The following is an 8,048-nucleotide window of genomic DNA, read 5'->3' as shown; positions in this document are numbered from 1 at the left end:
CATAAAAATGTATTTTTGGCTGCATTTTTAATGAAGATAGTTTTAGTCACCGGAAATGCAGCACAAATGTAAGGCTATGTGCACACGTAGAATGATCCACTGCGGATTTTTCCGCAGCAGATTTGATAAATTTGCAGGGCAAAAACGCCCGATTTTTTTGCTGCAGATTTATCGCGGATTTACTGCATTTTTCCTGCGGATTTCACTGCGGTTTTCTTATATTTTTTTGGAAAGGGCATTTATTTTTTATAGCAGCATTTTATGTGAATTTTTTTTTTTTACATTTTTCAATCTAGATTTTTTTTTTATAGGGCGTGAATAATTCCAAATTCTTTAAATTATGCAAAATGCAAAGTGTTTCTCAACGCTTAGGGGAGGTTTACTAGGACTGTCGGGTTGTTCATATGTCCCAACCAAGGGATCCACGTGTGCCACTGTATATATGTACTGTATATGTACAGTGCGCTGAAAAAGTATTCATGCCCTGTAAGCGTTTCCACATTTTTTCATGTTATTGGGATTTTATGTGATATACCAACACAAAGTTAATGAACATGTAGTAAGGATTAGTGTTGAGCGATACCGTCCGATACTTGAAAGTATCGGTATCGGATAGTATCGGCCGATACCCGAAAAGTATCGGATATCGCCGATACCGATATCCGATACCAATACAAGTCAATGGGACACCAAGTATCGGAAGGTATCCTGATGGATCCCAGGGTCTGAAGGAGAGGAAACTCTCCTTCAGGCCCTGGGATCCATAGTGAGGTGTAAAATAAAGAATTAAAATAAAAAATATTGTTATATTCACCTCTCCGGCGGCCCCTGGAACATCACCGCGAGGAACCGGCGTCCGGCCGGCTTCTTTGTTCAAAATGAGCGCCTTTAGGACCTGCGAAATGACGTCGCGGCTTCTGATTGGTCGCGTGCCGCCCATGTGACCGCCACGCGACCAATCAGAAGCCGCGACGTCATTCCACAGGTCCTAAAGGCGCTCATTCTAGGAATTTATCTGAGGAATGACGTCGCGGCTTCTGATTGGTCGCGTGGCGGTCACATGGGCGGCACGCGACCAATCAGAAGCCGCGACATCATTCCGCAGGTCCTAAAGGCGCTCATTTTGAACAAAGAAGCCTGCCGGACGCCGGTGACTCGCGGTGATGTTCCAGGGGCCGCCGGAGAGGTGAATATAACAATATTTTTTATTTTAATTCTTTATTTTACACCTCCGATACCCGATACCACAAAAATATCGGATCTCGGTATCGGAATTCCGATACTGCAAGTATCGGCCGATACCCGATACTTGCGGTATCGGAATGCTCAACACTAGTAAGGATACATCATAGTCTTTTTCAGTGACATTAGTTTACACACATTTTGTGGATTATAAATGTACTTGGACATGATCTATGTTCTTGCTCTGTTATGTACATATTTTGATGGTCCTGTGTGACTAATAAATGTTTGTTCATATTTTCAAAAACATAGTAAAAACTGACTCAACATAATTATACGTTTTATTTCCTGGACCTAAATGCATGACTTTAATAGCCTCTTCTCAGCCCAAGCCTCCAGTTTACATAAATCACTCTATAATATTAAATTATCCGCATCTGTGTTGATTAACTTTGCAGAGCTTAGTATCAACTGCAGATATTGACATTCTAATTACCGTATTTTTCAGACTATAAGACGCACTTTTTTCCTCCCAAAATGTGGAGGAAAATGGGGGATGCGTCTTATAGTATGGATGTATGGGCTCTGGCAGCGCATGGCAGGGATGTCATGCGCTGCTCACAAGCAGAGCACAGCTGCCAGAATACTCACAGGGACCATTCATCTCAGAGAGTGGTGAGTATCCATTCCTCTTCAGTAGCGCACACTGTCAGCCGCCTGCTTCCTGCTGCTGCCGGCGGTCACGTGTGCCGATACTTTAGAGAAATAAATATTCAGAATATTCAGTTCTCTTAAGTATCGGAACACGTGACTGCCGGCCCCAGCAGGAAGTCTCCGGCTGACACTGCGTGCTACTGAAGAGGAATGGATACTCACCGCTCTCTGAGATGAACAGTCCCGGTGAGTACGGTATTCTGGCAGCTGTGCTCTGCTTGTGAGCAGTGCATGACGTCCCTGTTATGCGCTGCTTACAAGTATTAAGCAGCTGCTGGCATCGGAGCAGGACACTGCGAGAGAGCGCCGTGTAGGTGAGTGTAATATATTTTTTTTTTTAATCTTTCCTGATGGGGCCACACATACCAGGAACGGGATGGGGCCAATTATAAAAAAAAAGATGGGACCAATCATACCAGGACCGGGATGGGACCAATTATAATAGAAAAAGGATGGGACCAATCAAGCCAGGAACACGATGAGGTCATTTATACCAGAAAAAGGATGGGGACAATTATACCAGAATAAGGATGGGACCAATCGAACCAGGACCGTGATGGGGCCAATCATACCAGGACTGGGATGGAGGTTGTGCATACCAGGACCGGGATGGTGCCAATCATATCAGGATAAGGATGGGGCCATGCACATCAGGATAGGGATGAGGGGGCCATGCATACCAGGATAGGGATGAGGGAGCCATGTGTATCAGAATGGGGATAAGGGGACTATATATACCAGGATAGGGGATATTACAGTACAGAATTGAACATTTTTTTGCTTCAATTTGTTTCCTAATTTCCTCCTCTAAAACTTAGGTGCATCTTATGGTCCAGTGCGTCTTATAGTCCGAAAAATACGGTAGTATGTAGTCAACTAGGTCATTCACATATTAAAAAGAAGAGGACCCAATACTGACCCTTCTGGTACCCCACTATTTACTGTTACCTAATCAGAGTGAGTTCCAGTAATAAAAACTTTTGGTTTGCTATCACTTAGCCAGTTTATTAACCCAATTATACTGTACATATTTTCCTCTACTCCCCATGTTACTAACCTTTTATGTGGTAGTGTAATTATTTTTTCTTGATGTCGTCTGAATGCAGTGAAAGTAAATCCCACTGACAGTTATCAACTTGGAATGCATTATATAGAACTGAGTAATAGTTTGTTGAATCATCAGCCACTTAGTGAATGAATGATTGCATAATCAGCACACCATGTGGCTGACTATAACAAAATGTATTCATCTCTTTGGAGATTATACAATCTTTGATCATGATAGACTGGCTAATATATATATTTTAATAGAAATATACATGAATTACCCTCATTACACTGAAATTGAGAAAGTTAAGATAGCCATGTATATTGGGGTCCTCACTCTGCTATAAGACTTTTAGCTATCTGTTGTGAATTCTGCTTTTGGGCTCCCTCCGGTGGTTGTGGATGGTAATGCAGTTGTCCCTGGGCTGCAGTCTTGCACAGGTGCATCTGCTGATTGCATTTCTGACTGGGGTATTTAGGTTTGCTGGACTCTTTACTCCTGGCCAGTTGTCAATGTTTCTTGGGAAGTATTGGATCTCTCCTGGTCTCTCCTGCTTGGCTGCCAATTCAGCAAAGATAAGTGTCTGTTTCTTTTCCTGTGGCACACATGCAGTGTGCTTATTTTCAGTGCTGTTCGTTTGTTTCTCTATTTGTCCAGCTTAGACTGTGTCAGTGTTTTCTCAGTCTGGTTGGATTCTCTGGAGCTGCAGATATACGCTCCACACCTTAGTTAGATGGTGGAGTTTATTTTTGTATTTTCTGCTGTGGATATTTTGGAAGGATTTTAATGCTGACCGCTTAGTGTCCTGTCCTATCCTTTCCTATTTAGCTAGAAGTAGCCTCTTTTGCTAAATCCTGTTTTCTGCCTGAGTTTGTCTTTTCCTCTACTACTCACAGTCATTATTTGTGGGGGGCTGCCTATCCTTTGGGGTTCTGCTCTGAGGCAAGATAGTATTCCTATTTCCATCTTTAGGGATATTTAGTTCTCTGGCTGTGTCGAGGTGTCTAGGTTTTGTTAGGCATACCCCACGGCTACTTCTAGTTGCGGTGATAAGATCAGGGTTTGCGGTCAGTATAGTTACCACCTACTCCAGTGAAAGTATTCATGCTGCTCCAAGGTCACCTGATCATAACAGTACAACTGGCCTATAATGAGTTAAATGCATCTCAGAAGAAGGGAAGAAAGGTCTTGAGCCATTTTTTTTTCTTCAGTCTACTTTGTCTACTCCTCCCTCTTAATCTCTGGGTGGCTGAAGAGCCTTGTGCTAGCATGAATGTTCAGGAATTAGCTTCTCGTGTAGACCAGCTTGCTGCTAGAGTACAGGGTATTTCTGATTACATTGTTCAGACTCCTGTTTTAGAACCGAAGATTCCTACTCCTGATTTGTTTTTTGGTGACAGTTCCAAATTTTTGAGTTTTAGAAACAACTGTAGACTGTTTTTTGCTTTGAAACCTCAATCTTCCGGTGACTCCATTCAGCGGGTTAAGATCGTCATCTCCCTGCTGCGTGGTGACCCGCAGGATTGGGCATTTTCCCTGGAATCTGGGAATCCGGCTTTGCTTAATGTAGACTCCTTCTTTCAGGCGCTAGGATTATTATATGATGAACCTAATTCTGTGGATCAAGCTGAGAAGACCTTGTTGGCCCTGTCTCAGGGTCAAGAGGCGGCTGAATTGTATTGTTAGAAATTCAGAAAATGGTCTGTGTTGACTAAATGGAATGATGATGCTTTGGCGGCAATTTTCAGAAAGGGTCTTTCTGAATCCGTTAAAGATGTTATGGTGGGGTTTCCCACGCCCTCCGGTCTGAGTGATTCTATGTCTCTGGCCATTCAGATTGACCGGCGCTTGCGGGAGCGCAGAACTGTGCGCGCTGTGGCGTTATCCTCAGAGCAAATTCCTGCGGCCAGGCAGTGTGATAGGATTCTGTCTAGAACAGAACGACAAGGTTTCAGACGTCAGAATAGGTTGTGTTATTATTGTGGCGACGCTTCTCATGTCATTGCTGTCTGCCCTAAGTGGACAAAGAGGATCGCCAGTTCAATTTCCATCAGTACTGTACAACCTACATTTTTGTTATCTGTGTCCCTGATCTGCTTATTGTCATCATTTCCTGTCATGGCGTTTGTGGATTCAGGCGCCGCCTTGAACTTAATGGATTTTGAGTTTGCCAGGCGTTGTGGTTTTCCCTTGCAGCCTTTGCAGAACCCTATTCCTTTGAGGGGCATTGATGCTACACCCTTGGCTAAAAATAAACCCCAGTTCTGGACACAGGTGACCATGCGCATGGCGCCAGCTCATCAGGAAGATTGTCGATTTCTGGTGTTGCATAATTTGCATGATGCTATCGTGCTGGGTTTTCCATGGTTGCAGTTACATAATCCTGTTTTGGATTGGAAGTTCATGTCTGTGACTAGTTGGGGTTGTCATGGGGTTCATAATGAGGTTCCTTTGATGTCAATTGCCTCTTCTTCCTCTTCTGAAATTCCAGAGTTTTTGTCTGATTTTCAGGATGTATTCGATGAGCCCAATTCCAGTTTCCTTCCACCGCACAGGGACTGCGATTGTGCTATTGACTTGATTCCAGGCTGTAAGTTTCCTAAGGGTCGACTTTTCAACCTGTCTGTACCTGAACATACCGACATGCGGAGCTATATTAAGGAGTCTTTGGAGAAAGGGCATATTCAACCATCTTCTTCACCGTTGGGAGCGGGGTTCTTTTTTGTTGCCAAAAAAGATGGTTCCTTAAGACCCTGTATTGATTATCGCCTCTTGAATAAGATCACGGTCAAGTTTCAATACCCTTTACCTTTGCTTTCCGATTTGTTTGCTAGGATTAAGGGAGCTAGTTGGTTTACTAAGATTGACCTTCGGGGGGCATATAATCTTGTTCGTATTAAGCAGGGTGATGAATGGAAACACGCCCGAAGGCCATTTTGAATACCTTGTGATGCCATTCGGACTCTCTAATGCTCCATCTGTTTTTCAGTCCTTCATGCATGATATCTTCCGGAATTATCTTGATAAATTCTTGATTGTATATTTGGACGATATATTGATTTTTTCCGATGATTGGGAGTCTCATGTGCAACATGTCAGGATGGTATTTCAGATCCTTCGTGACAATGCCTTGTTTGTGAAAGGGTCTAAGTGTCTTTTTGTGGTGCAGAAGGTTTCTTTTTTGGGCTTTATTTTTTCTCCCTCGTCTATAGAGATGGATCCGGTTAAGGTTCAGGCCATTCATGAATGGATTCAGCCCACATCCGTGAAGAGCCTTCAGAAATTTTTGGGGTTTTGCTAATTTTTCCCGCGTGGTTAAACCCTTGACCAATTTGACGAAGAAAGGCGCTGATGTGGCGAATTGGTACTCTGCGGCTGTCTCTGCCTTTCAGGAACTTAAACGTTGATTTACTTCTGCTCCGGTGTTGCGCCAACCGGATGTTTCTCTTCCGCTTCAGGTTGAGGTTGACGCTTCTGAGATTGGGGGAGGGGCCGTTTTGTCTCAGAGGGATCCTGTTGGTTCCTTAATGAAACCGTGTGCCTTCTTTTCCCGTAAGTTTTCGCCTGCTGAACTGAATTATGATGTCGGCAATTGGGAGTTGTTGGCTATGAAGTGGGCGTTTGAGGAGTGGCGAAATTGGCTTGAGGGAGCTAAGCACCGTATTGTGGTCTTGACCGATCATAAGAATTTGATTTACCTCGAGTCTGCCAAACGGCTGAATCCTAGACAGGCTCGATGGTTCTTGTTTTTTTTTCCCGTTTTGATTTCGTGGTCTCGTACCTTCCGGGTTCTAAGAACATTAAGGCTGATGCCCTCTCTAGGAGATTTTTGCCTGATTCTCCTGAGGTCTTAGAACCGGTCGGTATTCTGAAAGAAGGGGTGGTCTTTTCTGCCATTTCCCCTGATTTACGACGGGTTCTTCAGGAATTTCAGGCTGACAAACCTGACCGCTGTCCTGTGGGGAAACTTTGTTCCTGACAGATGGACTAGTATAGTGATTTCTGAGGTTCACTGTTCCGTGTTGTCTGGTCATCCTGGCATTTTTGGTACCAGAGACTTGGTTGGTAGGTCCTTTTGGTGGCCTTCTTTGTCGCGTGATGTGCGTTCTTTTGTGCAGTCCTGTGGGACTTGTGCGCGGGCCAAGCCTTGTTGTTCCCGTGCTAGTGGGTTGCTTTTGCCATTGCCGGTCCCTGAGAGGCCCTGGACGCATATGTCTATGGATTTTATTTCCGATCTTCCGGTTTCCCAGAGGATGTCGGTTATCTGGGTCATTTGTGACCGGTTCTCTATGATGGTTCATTTGGTGCCTTTGCCTAAATTGCCTTCCTCTTCGGATTTGGTTCCGTTGTTTTTTCAGCATGTGGTCCATTTGCATGGTATTCCTGAGAATATTGTGTCCGACAGAGGTTCCCAGTTTGTTTCTAGGTTTTGGCGGGCCTTTTGTGCTAGGCTGGGCATTGATTTGTCTTTTTCTTCTGCGTTTCATCCTCAGACAAGTGGTCAGACCGAGCGAACTAATCAGACTTTGGAGACTTATTTGAGATGCTTTGTGTCTGCTGATCAGGATGATTGGGTGGCTTTCTTGCCATTGGCCAAGTTTGCCCTTAATAATCGGGCTAGTTCGGCTACTTTGGTTTCGCCTTTCTTTTGTAATTTTGGTTTTCATCCTCGTTTTTCTTCTGGGCAGGTTGAGCCTTCTGACTGTCCTGGTGTGGATTCTGTGGTTGACAGGTTGCAGCAGATTTGGCTCATGTGGTGGACAATTTGGTGTTGTCTCAGGAGGAGGCTCAACGTTTTGCTAACCATCGTCGGTGTGTTGGTTCACGGCTTCGGGTTGGGGATCTGGTCTGGTTGTCTTCCCGTCATGTTCCTATGAAGGTTTCTTCTCCTAAGTTTAAGCCTCGGTTTATTGGTCCTTATAGGATTTCTGAGATTATTAATTCGGTGTCTTTTCGACTGGCGCTTCCGGCCTCTTTTGCGATCCATAATGTCTTCCATAGATCTTTATTGCGGAAATATGTGGAGCCCGTTGTTCCCTCTGTTGATCCTCCGGCCCCTGTGTTGGTTGATGGGGAGTTGGAATATGTTGTTGAGAAGATTTTG

This window comes from Ranitomeya imitator, chromosome 3 (genome assembly GCF_032444005.1).
Source record: "Ranitomeya imitator isolate aRanImi1 chromosome 3, aRanImi1.pri, whole genome shotgun sequence".
Lineage (NCBI taxonomy): Eukaryota > Metazoa > Chordata > Amphibia > Anura > Dendrobatidae > Ranitomeya > Ranitomeya imitator.
The sequence above is the reverse complement of the archived record's forward strand: the minus strand, read 5'-3'. Positions refer to the sequence as shown.